We start from the raw sequence: 21227 nt of genomic DNA on the forward strand, positions 1-21227 counted from the left end.
TGTGAAGGGATAGTGGACCTGGAGGACTTTACATTGGCTGTCCTCAGATAAATCAGGAAGTGCATGGAGGATGTCACCACTACCAGGAGAATAACAGAACATCCAAACCAGAAACCCTGCATCCCTGGCTTTCAGCAGAGATGCAGTGTGTAGTTCTGGTGACAGACCGGCACTCAGAGCAGCCAGAAGACAGCATGTTGTGGGAGTTAGGAGAGCCAAGGCCGCATACGGCTGGAGGATCCAGGGACACTTTATGTCCAATTATCCCAGGAGTATGTGGAGGGGCATAAAGTGTATGACGGACTACGGCACCAGAAATGCACAGTGCCCAGGGACCCTTCCTTACCAGACACTACAAAGCTTCTATGCCCGCTTTGAGGATCCAAGCATCCCTACCAGCACCAGATTCATCCCTCCACCAGGAGAGGAGCCCCTCAGGGTGACTGCAGCAGAGGTGAGGAGGACCCTTCAGGGGATCAATCCACCCTGGGCGGGTACTGAGGGGCTGTGCGGACCAACTCACTGAGGTGTTGATGGACATATTTAATATCTTTCTCCTTCAGGCGATGGTCCCGACCTGTTTAAAGACCACCACAATTATTCCCATCCCTAAATCATCCACAGTGACAAGCCCGAACAACTATCAGCTGGTGGCTCTCACATAAAGTGAGACATAAAGTGCTTCAAGAGAGTGGTCATGGCCCCCGTCCTGTTCACCCTGCTCACACATGACTGCTTGGCGAGACATTCGAGCTGTTGGGTTGTGAAGATTGCGGACGACACAGTTGTGCTGGGACGGATCGTCAATAATGATGAGGTCACCTACAGGAAGGAGGTGGAACACTTGGAGGGTTGGTGCGAAAAAAACAACTTTAACATCAACATGAAAAAGAGCAAGGAGATGATTGTGGACTTCAGAAGGGGTAGGCATCCCCCCTCCCTTGTGCATCGGAGGGACTGCAGTGGAAGTGGTTTCCAGTTGCAGGTACTTTGGCATAAACATCTCCGACGACCTTACCTGGAGAAACAACACTTTCTGTCTGATTAAGAAGGCACATCAGTGCTTAAACTTTCTTAGGAGGCTGAGGCATGCTGGGCTAGGGAGTACAATCCTGACCTCCTTTAAGAGCAGGACCACCAGTCTGAGGAACAGCTTCTTTCCAGAAGCTGTGAGATTGATGAATCATCTTGACCCCTTAAATTACAATAATTATGTGAACTTTCATCGCAATGACGACATACAAGTAAACTCTTCACATTTAATCTGCTGGAGGTGAAGGAAGAAGACTGATGAAAAATCCTGCTTTTCAACATAAATGCTTTTACTTATATGTTTCAATCACTGAATTGATCCATTTTTATTGATAAAGCATGATCTAAGTCAAAGTGCATTACAAAGCAGAAAATGATCAAGTTGTGAAAAATAGTAAAATATGAATAAAATTGGCAATAAAAAAGTAAAATGAGGGAAAAATATTCTAGACAAAAGGCAGGTAAAATACAGTATGAAAACTACAAGCTCTGACTCTTATTTTGGAAATTCTGTGAACAACATTTGCATGATAGCCATCTCATTCAGTCTGTACCTGTTAGAAGCTTTGGGTGTGCACACCTTTAAAATGAACGTCCACTATTTAGATGTGCAAGAACATGGAGGATTATGTGGTGATCCGTTCATTTGTCTTCTCTCACGGACAATCTTGAGCAAGGATCACCAGCTCCGGGCCTTGAGGGCAACTGTCCAGCAGGTATTAGATGTGCAGCTACACACCAGATTAAAATTAATTAGTCATGCAAGCTTGTGAGGGTTTATAACAATGTTTTTATGGCCACAGATTTTGGTCACTGTGTGGTGTTGGTACTGTTGGACCTCACAGCGGCTTTTGACACAGTGAACCATCAGATCCTTTTGTCTCGCCTAGAAAATTGGTGAGCGTTCGGGGTGTGGCTCTACAATGGTTGAAATCTTATTTGATCGAGCAGAGTTTTAGTGTCCAGATTGGAGCATATCTGGACACTAGAGCATATTACTCTGGTCTTGGCCTCCCTGCATTGGCTGCTCGTTTGTTTTAGAGTTGATGTTAAAATTCTTTTATTTGTTGTTAAGTGTCTTCACAGTCTTGCCCCACAATATCTGTCAGACCTCTTACAGCCCTACACACCGTCACGCTCCCTCAGATCGGCAGACAGGTCACTCTTAAATGTCCCCCCAACCAAAAAAACTAATTTTTTCTCTTTGGCTTTTAACACTGGTTGAGATGTTGGTTTTGACTGAATATTTTATTTTGAATGATAGGTATACATATTTACTGTTTACTATTTTATAATGTTTACTGTTTTATCATATATGTTTTTTATATTCTCTTTTTATTATTTTATTGTTTTATTATGGTGTGAAGCACTTTGGTCAACCGTGTTGTTTTAAAAGTGCTGTATAAATAAAGTGGAGTTGAAGTTGTGCAAAATGTGACGACAACCTGTTGGAGAAGTGTTTCATTTGAACCAGCTGTGTTGCAACAGGACTGCTGCTTGCCATTTCGTGAATGCAGCACAACTGCTTTGTGATGTTATAATTATCAATTCTGTGATGTTTCGTTTTGTGCATCTGTCTTATGCAACAACAGACAAAATGACGTCCATCTTTTGAGGACAAAAAACTTCTGTTACTGTAGTTCTGACATATACAAGGCAGGTTTCATATAAAAATGCTTTACACAAAACATTAAAATTATTACAGCAAGGTGCAGACAAAGCATTAAAAAGTGAATATAAAGAGTATAAAGAGAAACAATATCTTATAAAGCCATAATTAAACTAAAATGTCCTGGATTTTCAGCCTCTCCTGGGATCCCCCCTCCCACTTTAACCACCTCACTAAACAACCTGTTGTTTTTCAGATCAGATGCTCAACCAGACTCTGGTCTAGGTCTAGTCTGGACTAGCTGACCTGAACTAGGTTTATATTCCCTGATCATATCACACATCAATTCTGGGCTTTGTAGACTATCAGTAGGGGCATTTGAATCTGTTCTGTGACTTACTTGAAACCGGTATAAAGATGTTAAACTGGTGAGATGTGTTCAGATCTCTTAATCCAGGTTAAAACTCTAGCGGCAGCACCAGGATGAGCTGCAGATGTTTACTGGTTTTACTGGAACGTCCAGTTAAAAGACCAGACACTGTCAGATCACTAGCGATTAACACTTTGAGGATTTTCTACTGGTCTTACTGGGAGGTCCAGTTAACAGTCCAGTAAACAACTGCCTTGGTGACAGCTCTTTCATATCTGAGTCTATCAACACTCCAAGGTTACCAACTTGGTCGGTGGTTTTAAGAACCCGAGTCTCCAGGTGTTTACCAATGCTGACCCTCTTCTCTTTCTACCAAACAGAATAATCTCAGTTTTGTCTTCATTTAATTGTACAAAATTCTTCCTCATCCAGGCGTTTATTTGCTCCAAACTGACACAGTAAGTCTGCTGGACTGCAGTCGTCTGGTGACAGAGACATAAAGTTGTGTATCATCTGCATAACTGTGATCATTAATGCTAAAGTTTTGTAATATGTGACCCAAAGGGAGCAGATACAAGTTGAACAGAATAGGTCCAAGGACTGACCTCGGGGGTCTCCACAAATCATGGCCACTCGCTCAGATTCATAGCTGCCGATCGGAACTAAATAACTCCGGCCTTCTAAACAGGACCTGGACCAGTTAAGAACTGCTCCAGGAAGTCCAGCCCAGTTTTCCAGCCTGTGCAACAGGATTCTGTGATCTACAGTATCAAACGCAGCACTGAGATCCACCAGAACCAAGACTGATACTAGACCAGGACCAGGATGGATACAGGGCCAGAACCAGGACTCATACTTCACCAGAACCAGGACTGATACTAGCCTAGAATCAGGACTGATACTAGACCAGAACCAGGATGGATATTGGACCAGAACCAGGACTGATACAGAACCAGGACAGCTACAGGACCAGAACCAGGATTAATACAGGACCAGAACCAGGACTGATACAAAACCGGAACCAGGATTGTTACAGGACCGAAACCAGGACTGATACAGGACTGGAACCAGGACTGATACAGGACCAGAATTAGGCCTGATACTAGACCAGAACCAGGACGGATACTGGACCAGAATCCGGACTGATACAGAACCGGAACCAGGATTGATACAGGACCAGAACCAGGATGGATACAGGACCAGAACCAGGACTAATACAGAACCGGAACTAGGACTGATACAGGACCAAAATCAGGACTGATACTAGACCAGAACCAGGACGGATACTGGACCAGAACTAGGACTGATACAGCACCAGAACCAGGACTGATACAGAACCGGAACCAGGATTGATACAGGACCAGAAGCAGGATGGACACTGGACCAGAACCTGGTCATGGTTAAAAACAACTTTCTGACTATTCCTGGACATAACAGAGAGGTTAGAGAGTGGTCTATAGTTGTTCATCATGGAGGCATCTAGACTTCTCTTTAGGGCTGGCTTAATGGCAGCCATCTTTAGTCCCTGATTCCAGTGAGCTGTTAACTGTCTGTAGGAGATCACTTCCTACTGAGGTAAAACTGGTTTTAAACACAGACAAGTTTTCTTGTTTTGACTAGTTTTCTTTCTCAAACTTTACAGAATGTGTCTGAATATGTCAGAAGATCACAAAACTGTCAAAGACAAGTCTCATTTCAGATCTGTGATTGGCTGGTTGTTAACCCCATGATTATGATTATCACTGATCACTTGGTGCCCTACACTCAGTGCATGATGCGTGTGGAGGGAGAGGCTGGTTGAAACAGGCAAACATCTAAATCTAAAATCAGGTGTTTTTGCTTGCTGCTGCTCTTGCTCTTAGCTTTGATTGTTTTAGATTTTCATTATTTTTGTCCTTTTTTTACTTACAAACCCACCCACAGTAGCTTCTACATACCTATAAATCTCTGGGACGAAAGCATTTTAATAGAAACAGCAATATTTTCATAGTTCTTTTCTCTTCAGCACTCTCTGTTCACAGTAATGTCTCAATGGAGGTGATCACAGAATGGTGTAAAACTGAAAACACGAGTGGGAACTGGAGATTTAATACGTCATTACTTAAAGATCCCAAGTTTATCAGCTACTTTAAAAGAGAATGGTCCTTATATCTAGAAAACAACGACTTGCCAGAAACTTCAGCGTGTGTTCTTTGGGAAGCAGGAAAAGCAGTAAAGAGAGAGAAAATAATTTCCTTTTCTTCTCATAAGAAAAAGAAGGAAACTTTGAGAATTTCAGAGTTAGGACTCAGAATTAAATCCTTAGAGGAGCTTACTATGTCTCCCCAGAAGAACACACACTAAATGCTATAAGGAAAGCTAAACTTGAACTTAATGAAATAATAGATAAAAAGATGCAATTCTTGGTGCAAAGACTTCATTTGGAGAACTTTGAACATGGAAATAAATCTGGAAGGTTCCTGGCTAATCAGTTAAAAACAAACAAGGAGAAAACAACCATCTCCTCTGTCAGAGATCCAGAAGGAAACATCAGCCATGACCCTGACAAGATAAATAACACTTTCAAAGAATTCTATAAAACATTATATACATCACAACTAACTACAACAGATGACAATATTGATAAATTTCTTAGTAACATCAATCTTCCAAAATTAAAACATGAAATAAAATGGTCTTGGATTCCCCCCTTTCAGTCGGCGAACTCCATGAAGCTCTTCAGCATATGCCCAACAATAAAGCTCCAGGTCCAGACGGTTACCCAGCAGAATTCTACAAAGAATTCTGGACAATGCTGGCACCCACTTTCTACAATATGATATTAGAAATAAGGGAAAAACAAAAAATACTTTCAAATATGAACCTAGCCAATTTTACTCTACTATTAAAACCCAACACTTCCATCCAGTTACCGTCCAATTTCATTAATAAATGTAGATCTCAAAATAATTAGCAAAGCTTTGGCCAGAAGAAGAGAAAAAATAACCCCTCTAATAATACATCCCGACCAAACAGGCTTTATTAAAGGTAGACATTCCTCTACTAACATGCGTAGATTAATTAACATCATAGATTATTCTACTCTACATAATCAGGAATCCACAGTCATTTCTTTCGACGCAGAAAAAGCATTTGACCGAGTAAACTGGAAATTTTTATTTGCAACATTAAACAAATGTGGGTTTGGGTCATCTTTCATAGATTGGACAAAAATATTATATAACTTTGTTAGTTCTGATAACCTGGGGGAAATGTTTATGCCTAGATATATAATGTTTCCAGACTGTATTGTAGTATTGGGTGTGTTTTGTAGGTTATAGTTAATGGGCATAATAATAGTCTTAGACCAGTTAATAGAGTAGTCAGATATTGATGAGAATGTGTTAATAAGTGTGATTGTCTGGGGGAGAGATGTCGGTGAGTTCTGGAGGAAAAGTAATACATCATCAGCATAAAGACTTATCTTATGTTCTATATTTTTGGCATGGATTCCTTTAATCTCTTTATTTTGTCTTATGGCAGCAGCTAGGAGTTCAATAAAAATAGCAAAGAGTGAAAGAGAAAGCGGGCAGCCCTGTCTGGTTCCTCTCTGCAAACAGAAGCTTGGAGAAGTTTTATCCTTGGTCTTCACGCATGCATTTGGGTTGTTATATAATATTTTTATCCAATCTATGAAAGATGACCCAAAGCTAAATTATGTCCAGCTACTTAAAGCAATAGAGGATGATCTCTCACGGTGGAGGTGCTTACCCATATCACTCATGGGGAGGGTTTCAACAGTTAAAATGATGGTTCTATCTAAAGTAAACTACCTGTTTTCAGTGATACCCACTAAACCATCATCCAGCTGGTTTAAGTCACTGGACTCACATATGTCTAAATTTTTATGGAAAAACAAGCCATCACGTATCAGTCTAAAAACATTACAACAGACTAAAGATAGAAGCGGATTGGAGCTACCCAACTTTAATCATGTTTTCTTAGCTAACAAGCTGCAGTATATCTCCAAATGGCTTAAACCTAGCAGTCTGGATGAACCATGGTTAGATGTAGAGCAAGCATTGTGTGAGGATGTGTTTATCTCTGACCTGCCATTCATCAGCTCAACCATCAAAACACATAAGTGTTTTAAAAGCATCAATATCAGTTCCTCTTTAGTGGCTTGGTGGGAATTTCTAAAAATAACCAAATCTTCACTTTTTCCATGTAAGTTTACACCCCTCTAGAACAACCCTGACATCCTGCAAAACAAAAAGCTTATCAATTTTACTCAATAAAAAAAAAAAGGAATAAAACAGTTAGAACATATAATAGAAAATGGAAACTTCTTGTCATTTAATATTCTCACTTCACAATATGGAATCAGTAGCAAAAGATTTTTAGAATATCACCAGCTTAAATCTATTAAATGTAAAAAATATACCATTAATCAATTAAACTTACAGCTACCTATTAGGGTGGCAGAATTCATGAATCTCAATGCCCCAAAGCTATTATCAAAAACATATAGACTATTATCCAAACTAGAAGACTCAATCTGTCTTCCAACTTCAAAATGGGAGGGTGACTTATCCAGTAACTTTAATAAAGATAAATGGTCACAAATATGTTTAAACACCTTTAAAATGACTAAGAATTCAAATATGCAACTAATACAATTCAAAATTCTGCATAGAACTCATTATACAGGACAAAGGATGTTCAGAATGGGTCTGTCATAATCAAACATCTGCACACACTGCAATGAAAACACACCTGACAACTATCTCCATGCCTTGTGGTCTTGCACACCTGTCCGCAGGTTCTGGCTTCAGGTATGTGTGGACATGTCAACATGGTTTAAATGTAATAGTCCTGCAATCCCCGCACTATGTCTACTGGCTGACTTGGGTGACATTTATATGGCAATTAACTCTGCACACATGATACGCACAGCATTATGCATCGCAAAGAAAACTATCCTTGTGAACTGGAAAACCAAAAATAATCTGTGTATTCAGCAGTTTAGGAATCTCTTAGTTAACCACATCAGTAGTGAGACAATGTCTGCCTCCTCAAAGAACTATTTAGGTGGATTTCATTCCCTCTGGTCCCCTGTGCTTAGCTCCATCACTTAGTGTAGATGGAGGACTGTGACCTCGTTGCTATGGGGGTTGGGAAATGGCTGGGAGTGACTGGTGGTTGTGGGTTCTTTGTGGTTGCCTGTGGTGCGGGACCGGGTTGCTCTGCGATGGGGGTGGCTCTGGGTCTGGCCCCGTCGGAGGCTGTGGGGGCCAGCGGTTGGAGTCGCCTCGTGGCAGGGGGTGAGGCCACTGGTGACGCCTGGGTTGGTGGGCGTCGGTCCTGGGCCGGGTGGCCGGGCTATTCCGGGGCAGGCTGGGCGGGGGTTCTGGGCTCTGGTGCCCGGGGGTGGTCCTCCTCCCTCCGGGGTGGTGGGGTCCTTATGTGCCAGGGGTCTGGGCCTGCCCAGATGTGCTGCCCAGATGTGCTGCCGTGGTGTGGGTTGGTGCGTGCCCTGGTGTCTGGTTGATGCCCTGGACCCAGAGTATGGCCCGGGGGCAAGGGGGGTGTAGGGGTTTGAAGGAGAGCTGAGTGGGATTCGGGGGATTATAGGGGGAGGTGCTGGGGTGTGAGACAGGGATTCTTGTATGTTGTGTGTATGTGTCTATACTTTGAATGATGTTTGTGTGGTATGTTTGTGTGCGTGCGTATGCATGTGTTAGGATGAGTGGGGGTGTGTCTGGGGGAGTGAGAGTGGGAGGGTTGTATGTTGTGTGAGTGTTTATATTGTGTGGGTGGGGCTGAGAGGGCATATATGAGTTAGGATGAGCGGGAGTGTGCGAGGAAATAGGTGTGTGCATGTGTTTCTGTGTGTGGTTGGGGCGGGGTTAAGTGCACTTGTGGGGGGGGGGGGGTTGGGCAGGCCTGGGGGTGGTGGGCCGTGGGTCTGCCGCTGTCCCCATCCTCTCATTCCCCGTTAGGGATGTGGGAGGGTGGGTACTTTCTAGGGTCGGTGACGGCTCACTGGCTGTGGTCCCTGAATGGCCCGGTCGTGGGGGGCGGCCTCTCCTGGCCTGTCTTGAGCGGGGGTGCCTAATGCCACTAGAGGGGCCGGGTCCCGGGGTGGCTGCGCTGGTTGGCTGCTGGCTCTGTGGGTGTTGGGTCAAGGGTCGGTGCTTGGGGCTCGTTGTCCTCTGGTCCGCCTGGGGTGTCCCCCACGGGGCATGGTGGGTGGGTTGTGTGTGGCATGACTGTGTGGTGGTGAGTGCTTGTGGGTGCGGCGCGGGGGAGGGTGTGAGTGTGGGGTTATATGGGGTGGTGATTGAAGTAGGTGGGGAGTGGGGAGAGGGGGTCGATGGCGCCCTGGTTCCCGGGGTGTGCGGCTGGAACATCGGGGTGTGCGCTGGCCTGCGCCGGGTGGCTTTCTGGGGGGGGGCTGGTCCTCCTAGGCATGTTGCGGGCCCCCTGCCTTTGGGGGGTGGGGCGGCCGCCTCTGGGCTCCTGGGGCCCTGGGCCCTTTGCTTGGGCTGCCCTGGGTGGCCGGTCCCTGGCGGGGCCGGCGGCTGCTGATCTTGGCTCACTGGGATCTGTGCCCCGGGACAGTGGGGGGCTCTTGCTGGGGCTCTCCTCTGCCGCCCTTCGGGTGGGGCTAGAGTCGTCTTCGTGGTTGGGTGGCTTGGGTTGGTGCTCCGGGTCTGCTGCTGAGGGCCTGGGCCTCTGGCCCTGGTCTGCCTCTGGCCTCCATGGAGGCATGGTCGCATTTGCATGATCTCACTCACCTCTCTTCATCACTGATCACTCCTTGTTTCTCATGCTTAATCTCGTTGTACATGTGTATAATGACAATAAAAGGCATTCTATTCTATTCTATTCTATTCTATTCTATGCACTGCATGGTGACACAGTCACTAAGTTGTCCAGTGGGTTTTTATACTAAGCAATAATTCCTTTTTTTTTTTAAATGTTTTTTATTTTTTCTGTGAGTTAGTATCTGGTCGCTGTTATTGATTTGGTTATTATTTAAAAACTCTTAATGACTAGCAGCCCTGTTTTTTCTGTGTGTGTGTTTCTGTTTTTATAAAAGTTGTAGGAAACTTTCTGGTGTGTTCATGTACAGGTGTAACAGTTTGTTGTCTGGTGATGGTGTGGATTGAAGGGTCGTTGCCTTCTGTCTGTGATCTTTTTGTCTCCTTTCTTCTTTCCCTTTTGCTCTTTTTGCTATTTTCCATCTTTTTCTGTCCCCTCCGGTCAGGTCCAGCAAGATTACATAGATTACAATTCCTGCTTCCTGCTTTGCTGCCGTGCGGACGCTTCCTGCTCTGCTCTCCTTTCTGCTTGCATTTTTCTTCTTTTTTTCTTCTTTTTTCTTATCTTTACCGGCAAGAAATTTAGGAACAAGGACTCCTGGTCACTTATAAATCACTGGAACGAATATATTTTTTGATAAATTTAGTTGATTTCCATCGGAGAACTAGTGGAACGATGTCTCCTAACCCTGCAGTATCAGTGAGCTGCACTGAGTGTGAGCAACTTTCTTTGAGGATAACACAGCTGGAGAAGAGGATTGAAACACTGCAAGACATTCGTGTGAATGAAGAATTTATTGACTCTGTAGTAGCTTCTGTACAAGCTACTGAGTTGTCAAATGGATTGAGTCACATCTTCATACGCGAAGGCATGTCGAATGTGGAGCCTCCCGCTACAGACCTGGCTGATACACTTCCCTGGATGTGTTCAAATGACATTGGAATAGCTGAGGAAAATCCCAAACCGGACCATCAGACTGATCTCTCCTTCTGGAACACTGTTGGTGCCAGACCAAAGTCATCAACCCCGGCCAGAACCTGGTCTGATGTTGTTCGTCGCAGAGGTAAATCCAGCAGGAAATTTAAAGCTCCAGCACTCACTCCACCATCTGAAGTCTCACTGCATAATAAATATGATGTGTTGAGTCATATTAAAATGAATGATGATGAATGTAATGCAAGGATTTATCAAAATTCAAGAAATAGCCCTAAAACTCAGCCCAGGGCTAACCAGACCAGGAGGAGAGGCCAAAATCCCACAAACAGGAGGACTAGAGAAGCTATCGGCACCTCCACACAAAAACAAATAGACACAATTCTGATTGGGGACTCTATAACACAGCATGTCAGGATGGCAAAGACGGAAAATTTAACACTTTTTGATACATCAGTCAGGGAACTGACAGAGATGTTGCCGACCATTCTGTCTTCACATCCAGATGGTATGAAGATTATTGTCCACACAGGGTCTTTTGATATTCTGAGGAGGAAAATTGGCTCTGAGATCCTGAAAAAAGACTTTTCTCTGCTGTTGGAGAGACTGTGTCAGTTGGGAGCACACCATGTTTACATTTCAGGACCCATTCCTACAGCAGGTAAAGGAATTGAACTTTTCAGTAGGCTTCTTGGCCTGAACACATGGTTATCAAATGCATGTATCACCCATGGGATAAAGTTCATTGATAACTTCAATATCTTTTGGAACTGTAAGGAGCGATTCAGACCTGATGGTGTGCATCCAAATCTAACTGGATGCAGATTACTTGGTGCACACTTGCGTCATGCTGTTGGGACGGCAAACCCAAACATGAGTGTACAGATAAGAGCGAAGGACACAGCAGAGAAGCGATCAACTGCCAGCTCTCCCCCCTCACCAGACCCTCTTCTCCACATCACCCAAGGTCTTAAAAGGATGTCTCTATCCAGGTCTGAACCCCAGCGACCACCATCTACCAAGAAATACAGGGCTCCCCCCCCTCCCCCTCCTCATCCTCCTATTAGATCATCTGTCCTGACCGAGCAGGGCATGGGAGGAGGTTCCCAGAGCAGCAGAATTCACAACAAAGATAACATGCCATGATGCATTCAGGGTCCTTGCTGTAGTTTTGCTACTACTGACAGCTGTTCTGAGATCAAGCCTGGACCCAGTAGGATTCCTGTGTTAGTTAGTAAAATAAGGAATCGAACACGGTCAGCTTGTGGGGTGAATCGATCTAATCTGTTAACTGTACCTTGTATAACTCAGAATACAACAGAGACCAGTGTAAACTTCATAAAGCTAGCTGTACTAAATGTTAGATCTCTGTCCAACAAGTCACTGTTAGTTAATGACTTCATCATTTCTCACAGTTTAGATTTTCTTTTTCTGACAGAAACATGGTTAACAGAAGACACAAGTGCTACAGTTCTTAATGAAACAGCACCCCCTCATTTTAGTTTCATGAATAAATGTCGAAACGGGAGGAAAGGGGGAGGAGAAGCTGCCTTATTTAAAGATTCATTCCAGTGTAAAGAAATGTCATTTGGTGATTTTACTTCTTTTGAATATCTTAGTTTTATTTTAAGGGGCATTCCTAAAATCCTATTTCTAATCATCTACAGACGTCCAGGACACTGTGTAAATTTTATTGATGAATTTTCTGAATTATTGTCGGTTATCTCTACTGATTGTAACCATTTCATCTTAACTGGGGATTTTAACATTCACATAGATAACATGACGGATGGTAATGTCAAGGAATTTTGTTCCATATTGGACATGTTTGGTTTGTGGCAACATATAAAACAACCGACCCACATTCGAGGTCACATTCTGGACCTGGTTATTTCAAAGGGTGTTGATATTTCTTCTGCTGCGGTCACTGACTTGGCCTTGTCTGACCATTTTTGTATTTTGTTTGATTTACTGATCACTCAGAATGTTCAACCAACCTGCTTCTCCGTTAGGAAGAGGTACATTAATGAAAGAACAAGTGCTAAGTTTGTGGAGGCCATAGCTATGTTACCAACAACCAGTGCAGAGTCAGTTGATAGACTCCTGGATAATTTCAATCTGAAAATCTTGAATGTAATGGATGCTGTTGCACCGATAAGAATCAAGAGCAACTTGAGCAAACAGAAAACACCATGGAGAAACACCACTGTGGTTACCAGCCTAAAAAGAGAATGCAGAAAAACTGAGCGGAAATGGCGGAAAAATAAACTTCAAATTTACTATGAGCTGTACAAACAAAGCCTGCGTAACTATAACAATGAGTTGTGCAAGGCCAGAGAGCTGCATTTATCTGAAATGATTAACAGGAATGTCAACAATTCTCGCACTCTGTTTGCTATGATTGAAAAACTTACAAATCCTCCTAAACAGATAAGCCCAGAGCTCCTTTCCACTGAGAAATGCAACCAATTTGCAAACTTTTTTAGCCAAAAAATTAAAACAATTAGGCAAAATATTAATTCCACACAGTCAAACAAGAAAATTAGTCTGTGCCTACAAGAAACAGTTTGGCATTTGAAATCAACAACATGCACTCTGGACATGATACCATCCGACTTTTTAAAAACAGTTTTTACCTCAGTAGAAAGTGATCTCCTACTGATAGTTAACAGCTCGCTGGCATCAGGCATTTTTCCCAAGTCACTAAAGATAGCTGCTATTAAGCCACTCCTAAAGAAAAGGACTCTAGACGCCTCTGTAATGAACAACTATAGACCTGTCTCTAACCTCTCTTTTATTTCCAAGATTATTGAAAAAGTTGTATTTCACCAGCTTCATGACTTTTTAAATGAAAGTGGAAATCTTGATAAATTTCAGTCCGGCTTCCGACCTCATCACAGCACTGAAACAGCTCTGGTCAAAGTGTTAAATGACATTAGGTTGAATACCGATTCTGGTCAAGTATCAGTCCTGGTTCTGTTGGATCTCAGTGCTGCGTTTGATACTGTAGATCACAGAATCCTGTTGCACAGGCTGGAAAACTGGGTTGGACTTTCTGGAGCGGTCCTTAACTGGTTCAGGTCCTATTTAGAAGGCCGGAGTTATTTTGTTACGATCGGCAGCTATGAATCCGAGCGAGTGGCCATGACTTGTGGAGTCCCCCAGGGGTCAGTCCTTGGACCTCTTCTGTTCAACTTGTATATGCTCCCTTTGGGTAAAATATTACAAAACTATAGCATTAGTTATCAAAGTTATGCAGATGATACACAACTTTATGTGTCTCTGTCACCAGACGACTGCAGTCCAATAGACTTATTGTGTCAGTGTCTGGAGCAAATAAACACCTGGATGAGGGAGAATTTCCTACAATTAAATGAAGACAAAACTGAGATTATTCTGTTTGGTAGCAAAGAGAAGAGAGTCAGCATTGGTAAACACCTGGAGACTCGGGCTCTTAAAATTACCAACCAAGTTCGTAACCTGGGAGTGTTGATAGACTCAGATCTGACTTTCAGCAGCCATATCAAAGCTGTCACTAAGACAGCTTTTTACCAGCTCAGAAACATCAACAGAATTAAAAGTTTAGTCTCCCAGAAAGACCAAGAGAAACTCATCCATGCGTTCATCTCCAGTAGACTGGATTACTGTAATGGTCTTTTAACAGGACTTCCTAAAAAGAGCATTAAACATCTGCAGCTCATCCAGAACGCTGCTGCTAGAGTTTTAACCAGGACTAAGAGATCTGAACACATCACACCAGTTTTGAAATCTTTACACTGGCTTCCAGTCAGTCACAGAATAGATTTTAAAACCCTTCTGATCATTTACAAATCCCAGAATGGTTTAGGCCCAGAATACATCTGTGATATGTTCAGAGAATATAAACCTAGCAGAGCTCTTAGATCCAAAGACTCTGGTCAACTAGTCCAGGCCAGAGTCCAGACTAAACATGGAGAAGCAGCATTTAGCTGTTATGCTGCAAACAAATGGAACAAACTGCCAGTGGAGATTAAACTTTCCCCAAATGTAGACATTTTTAAATCCAGGTTAAAAACTTTTCTTTTCTCATGTGCCTATGCATGAAATCTGCACGGTAACTTTTTTTTTTTTTTTTTTTTTTTTTTAACTTATCTTGCTTTTAATCATTTTAATGTAATTTATTATTTTATTGTGATTATGTGTTGATGCCTTTTACTATTCTAAATATCTGTAATGTCTTTGTTTTATGTAAAGCACTTTGAATTGTCCTGTACATGAAATGTGCTATACAAATAAACTGCCTTGCCTTGCCTTGCCTTGCCTTGCCTTGCCTAGATTCCGGGATTCAAAGTAAATAAATAAATTAATCACATTATCAAGAGGAGCCTTACCCATAGGCCTCCCCTTGGCAGAGCAAATTTGTTCAGCATGATACAGCAACCAGGACAAGTTAAAAAAAAAAAAAAAAATTATATAACAACCCAAATGCATGTGTGAAGACCAATAATCAAACTTCTCAAAGCTTCTGTTTGCAGAGAGGAACCAGACAGGGCTGCCCGCTTTCTCCATCACTCTTTGCTAATTTATTGAACCCCTAGCTGCTGCCATAAGACAAAATAAAGAGATTAAAGGAATCCATGCCAAAAATATAGAACATAAGATAAGTCTGTTTGCTAATGATGTATTACTTTTCCTCCAGAACTCACAGGCATCTCTCCCCCAGACAATCACACTTATTAACACATTCTCATCAATATTTGACTACTCTATTAACTGGTCTAAGACTATAGTTATGCCCATTAACTGTGACCTACAAAACACACCTAATACTACAAATCAAATCAAACTTTATTCATAAAGCACCTTTCATGCCACAGGCAACACAAAATGCTTTACATGATTAAAAAATGATGCATATTAAAAACAAAATACATAATAAATAGATAAACAATACATAACAATAGAAACACTGACCAACAGCCGCACACACACCAAGCAGCCTCCCCACCCCATTCTATACAAACATGATTCTCTAATTTCTGTCTCGAACTGAATGTTGTTATAAAATACTAAAAGTGATAAGCATCCAGCTTGATGCTGCTGTGAGGAAACAATATCGGTGTCATAGGGATTCATCCACACCAGGGGCCAGTCCACCCATGTCTAACAGCGGCAACCACCCCAATCAGGACAGACACACCACAACCAAAAGGCTGCAGTGCAGGGCCCCAGCCACCCCGATGGGTGTAATCACCGCGGCACCCTGGCGTGGAGGATCCCCACGAGGAACTCACTGGAGTTAAAATTAAAATTAAACAGCCTTAAGAAACAATAACGCACAACGTGCTTCAAACCCATCCCTGTCAGACATGGTTCAGACCAAGACGTGTCACTCAGACACCGAATCCGCAAAACATGTCCTTTCAATGGCATGCACATCAGCCATATCCTCTGTTACCTTCAGTCTCTGGAACTGTCAGTCCGCGGTGAACAAAACAGAATTCATCAGTTCATTGATAAATCTCTCAGACATTCAGGTTCTAGCCCTGACTGAGACCTGGATCCGTCCAGAAAACACAGCTACACCAGCTGCCCTTTCACTCAATGCAGAATTTACCCAAACACCTCGCTCAGCTGGACGAGGAGGTGGAACGGGCATTCTTATTTCTAAAAAGTGGAACTTTATCTCTCTGTCCTATGTCTACCTGCTCATCACCTGAGTATCACCAGTAAAGGTCTCTGCATCCATCACTGCATGCATTCTGGTCGTTTACCGCCTCCGGGTGGCAGTATAGATGAGTTTGTCTCTGAAATGGACACGATTCTCTCTGACATTCCTGATGATGACACACCACTAATTGTCATGGGAGACATGAACATTTACATTGGCAAACCACAGCGACTGACTTTCTGGCTCTCATCTACTCTTTCAATCTCAAACTGGTTCAGACTCCTTCAACACACAAAGCTGGTAATACTCTTGACTTGGTTCTGACCAGAAACTGCTCCACAGCCGACCTGTCCGTCACCCCGCTGCATCTCTCAGACCACTTCCTGGTTAAATTCTCCGTCTTCCTTCCTCATGTCACTCAAGCGGCTCCTAAAATGGTGTCCTACCGCAGAAACCTGAGATCCCTCAGACCTACACAGCTGTCTGATGAGGTTTACTCTACCCTCCCTTCCCACTCAGACTTCTCCTTACTGTCTGTTAATGAGGCTACAGAAACACTCTGCTCCTCTCCCACCTCCTCTCTGGACAAACTCTGTCCTCTGGTGTCAAAACCAGCCAGACAAAACCCTCCCAGTCCATGGCTCACAGAGGTTCTAAGGGAGCACAGAGCCGGATTCAGGGCTGCAGAAAGAAAGTGGCGCAAATCAAAAGAGAACACTGACTTGTCTGAGTACCAGCAAAAACCTGAAATTTTCACATCCAGCCTAAAGGTTGCCAAGATAGCCTTTTATCAGAACAAGATCCGCAATGCTCCCAACACACGACATGTTCATGGTGTTTAACTCTCTTATATCTCCACCACCTGCTCAGCCTCCCACTGTGCTGACTGCAGAAATGTTTGCTTCCTACTTCACTGAAAAGGTCGCTACCATCAGTAACCAATTCACTGAGCCTGAGCAACTCAGCCTTACCAAACCAGCTACTGGTGCCTCACTCTGTTCCTTCCGCTCTCTAAATGAGGACCAAGTCTCTAAACTTCAAGTCAACTCAAAACCCAGGACCTGTCCTTTTGATCCTGTTCCCTCTGACATCCTGCAGAGCATTTTACCTACAATCAAACCTGCAGTAACCCATATTATCACCTCCTCTCTTAAATCCGGTGTCTTTCCCTCTGCAACAACAACAACCTGTTAGATCTATATCAGTCTGGCTACAGGCAAGGCCGCTCTACTGAAACTGCTCTCCTGTCAGTTACTGATTCCCTACGGCAGAATAGTTGGTCTATCCTCACTCCTTATACTGCTGGACCTGTCTGCTGCCTTTGACACGGTCAACCATCATATACTGTTCTCCACACTCTCAGAGCTTGGCATCTCAGGATCTGTCCTCTCATGGTTTATGTCCTACCTCACAGGAAGATCCTTCAAAGTATCTTGGCGAGGGGGCGTGTCCGGACCACATAGGCTGACAACAGGGGTGCCTCAGAGCTCGGTGCTTGGCCCTCTTCTCTTTTCACTATACACCTCCTCACTCAGTGCAGCATTAGCTCTCATGGTTTCTCCTACCACTGCTATGCAGATGACACTCAGCTTTTCCTTTCTTTCCCACCTGACGACAAAACCGTCTCAATGTGAATATCAGCATGTTGCTGAAATCTCCCCATGGATGAAGGATCGCAACCTTCAGCTAAATCTGTCCAAGACCGAGTTCATTGTCTTTCCAGCCAATCCTTCCTTACCGCCACAGATAAGCGTGCAGCTTGACTCCATCACGCTTGTGCCTACGCCTTCTACCAGGAATCTTGGTGTCACGGTAGACAACCAGCTGACCTTTAAGGACCATGTTGCCTCGGTTGTTCAATCTTGCCGATTTGCTCTCTACAACATCAGGAGGATCAGACCCTACCTGACTGAACACACGGCCCAGCTCCTGGTCCAGGCTCTGGTCATTTCACGCATCGACTACTGCAACTCCTTACTGGCTGGCCTGCCTGCATGCTCAGTTAAACCTCTGCAGGTGATCCAGAACGCAGCAGCACGTCTGGTCTTCAACCAGCCCAAAAGAGCTCATGTCACTCCGCTGCTAATCGCTCTCCACTGGCTTCCAGTTGCAGCGCATCAGATTCAAAGCTCTGCTTCTGGCTTACAAAACAATAACCCAAATGGTTCCGGTCTACCTCCACTCCCTAATCCAGAGCTACACTCCCTCTCCACAGTTACGCTCCCACCACAAGGTGGCGCGACATCAGTAGCTAGACTCTTCTCCTCTGTTGTTCCCCGGCGGTGGAGCCATCTACCAAACTCCGTCCGATCCGCAGAGTCCTTATTCACTTTTAAAAGCAAGCTAAAGACTCAGTTGTTTAAGGAGAATTTCCACACTTAGCTTAACTCTTCTACTGAGAATGAGTTAGAAAGATTTGTCCAGCTCTTTGGCTCAACCAAGTACTGAAGAAGCTGCTGCACTTATGCCCAAGACAATATTGTGTGATGAAATCATGCACTTATGCCCAAGTTGATATTGTTTGATTAATTCGTGATCTTGTATTTAAACAAAATGACTTAAAAAAATAAAATAAAATAAAAAAAATTAGCACTCCCTCTAGCACTACGTGACAGCACCTGGTCCACCTGGACTCCAGCAGTCTGACTACCACTTAATGATGATGTCCATCTTGTTTGAATTCATGCTTGTGTTGTTCTTACTCTCAAATGTAAGTCGCTTTGGATAAAAGCATCTGCTACATGACTGTAGAATAGAATAGAATAGAATTCCAGGTCCAGCAAGATTTACATAGATTCCGTAATTCAAAGTAAATAAAGTAATTAATTAATCAGATTATAAAGAGGAGCCTTATACCCATAGGCTTCCTCTTGGCAGAGCAAATTTGTTCAGTACGATACAGCAACCAGATCATCAATTTGCTTGATTTGATGCTGGACAGGACAGGTTTAACAAAAAAATAAAATAACTTCTAAAATCAGCTGTAATCAAACCTCTGCTAAAAACGGACAATCTACACACAAATAAGCAACTACAGGCCGATCTCAGATCTTCCTTTTCTAAGATCATCTAAAAGCCATTTTTCATCAACTAAACAACTTTTTAACACAAAACAGCTGCTACGGTGTCTTCCTGTCAGGTTTTAGACAGCACCACAGCACCGAGATGCTCTGACCAAAGTCATTAATGACATATGTTTGAATACAGACGATGGAAAAATGTCAGTCTTAGTCTTACTGGACCTCAGTGCTGCATTTGATACAGTCGACCACAATATATCACTCCCGACTGGAGAACTGGGTGGCCTCTCTGGTGCTACACTGGTTTAAATCTCATTTAGAGAACCGGAAGTACTTTGTGTCAATAGGTAACTTCACATCTGAACAGACAAGAATTATATGTGGAGTTCCCCAAGGTTCCATCCTGGGGCCTCTTCTGTTTAACATCTACATGCTCCCACTGGCACAGGTCATAAAGAACAACATTAGTTACCATAGCTACGCAGATGACACACAGGTATATATTACAATGTCACCAGGAGACCGAGGCCCCGTACAGGCTCTTGGTAAATGCATTCAGGAGATTAATGACTGGATGTGTCTGAACTTTCTCCAGTTAAACAAAAACTAAACTAAGGTGATGGTTTTTGGAGCCAAATTGAAATGATTAAAAGTCACCACAGAGCTTCAGTCTATACACCTAAAAACCACCAACCAGACCAGAAATCTGGGCCTAGTAATGGACAGAGACCTAAAAACCACCAACCAGGCCAGAAATCTGGGTCTAGTGATGGCCCAGACCTAAACTTTGAGAAACACATGAAAGGAACCACAAAGTCAGCCTACTATCAGCTTAAGAACATATCAAGGGTAAAAGATGTGATGTCTCAGCAGGACCTGGAAAAACTAGTCTAGCTTCCATCTTTAGTCTGCTTGATTATTGTAACAGCGTTTTTACAGGTTCTACCTAAAACATCAGTCAGACACCTGCAGCTGATCCAGGACTCTGCTGCTCCAGTCCTCACTAAGACCAAGAAAGTGGACCACATCAGTCCAGCTCTGAGGTCTTTACACTGGCTGCTGGTCCGTCAGAGGATAGACTTTAGAAAGATCTAAATGGTTTAGGACCAACATAAATCAGAGACCTCTTGACCCAGTATGAATCTACCAGAACCCTCAGGTCATCTGGTTCCAGTTTCTTATCAGTTCCAGAGTCAGAACCAGACATGGAGAAGCTGCATTCAGCTTCCATGTTCCACATGTCTGGAACAAACTCCCAGAAAGCCTCAGATCAGCTGAAACACTCAGTTTATTTAAATCCAGGTTAAAGACCCACCTGTTCTCTACTGCATGGACTAGTTTTATTTAGAGTCCAGAGCTGGAATCTTGGATCATGTTTTAATACTCTCTTTATTCAGTGTTCTTTCTTTTTCCCTTTTCTTTTGTTTAAATGTTGTTTTTAATGATGGTTCTTGTATTTTGTAAAGCTCTTTGAATCCCCCTGAACTGTGCGACAGATAAACTTGCATTGTCTAAAACCTGCAGGCCCTCCAGGACTGGAATCGCCATCCATGATCTAATGATATGACAGTTGGGTTGGGTGAGTCAGGACTAAAGGGCTGTCTGCAGTGCATCTGCCATTAGCTGCTCTGCAATACAATTCATTGCTCTGAGCCTTCCAGTCCCTCCTTGAATATTATTAGTAATGGACAGTATGTAGCTTAGGGTTAATGAGAGGGGGTGTTGGGGTAGAGGTCACTGAAGGTGAACAGTAGTGGTCAGCCATTGTCAGCATCATCAGATCCATCACTGCAACCCTGTTATTTG

General features: G+C 43.4%; 1 protein-coding gene across 6 annotated transcripts in view; it reads right to left on the minus strand.

Annotated features, from left to right (window-relative positions):
• Nucleotides 1–21227, minus strand: part of pdzrn3b (PDZ domain containing RING finger 3b) — a 170071-nt gene that overhangs the window by 9833 nt on the left and 139011 nt on the right. The gene's annotated exons all lie outside the window — the stretch shown is intronic.

The sequence above is a fragment of the Melanotaenia boesemani genome, chromosome 3 (assembly GCF_017639745.1).
Source record: "Melanotaenia boesemani isolate fMelBoe1 chromosome 3, fMelBoe1.pri, whole genome shotgun sequence".
Taxonomy (NCBI): domain Eukaryota; kingdom Metazoa; phylum Chordata; class Actinopteri; order Atheriniformes; family Melanotaeniidae; genus Melanotaenia; species Melanotaenia boesemani.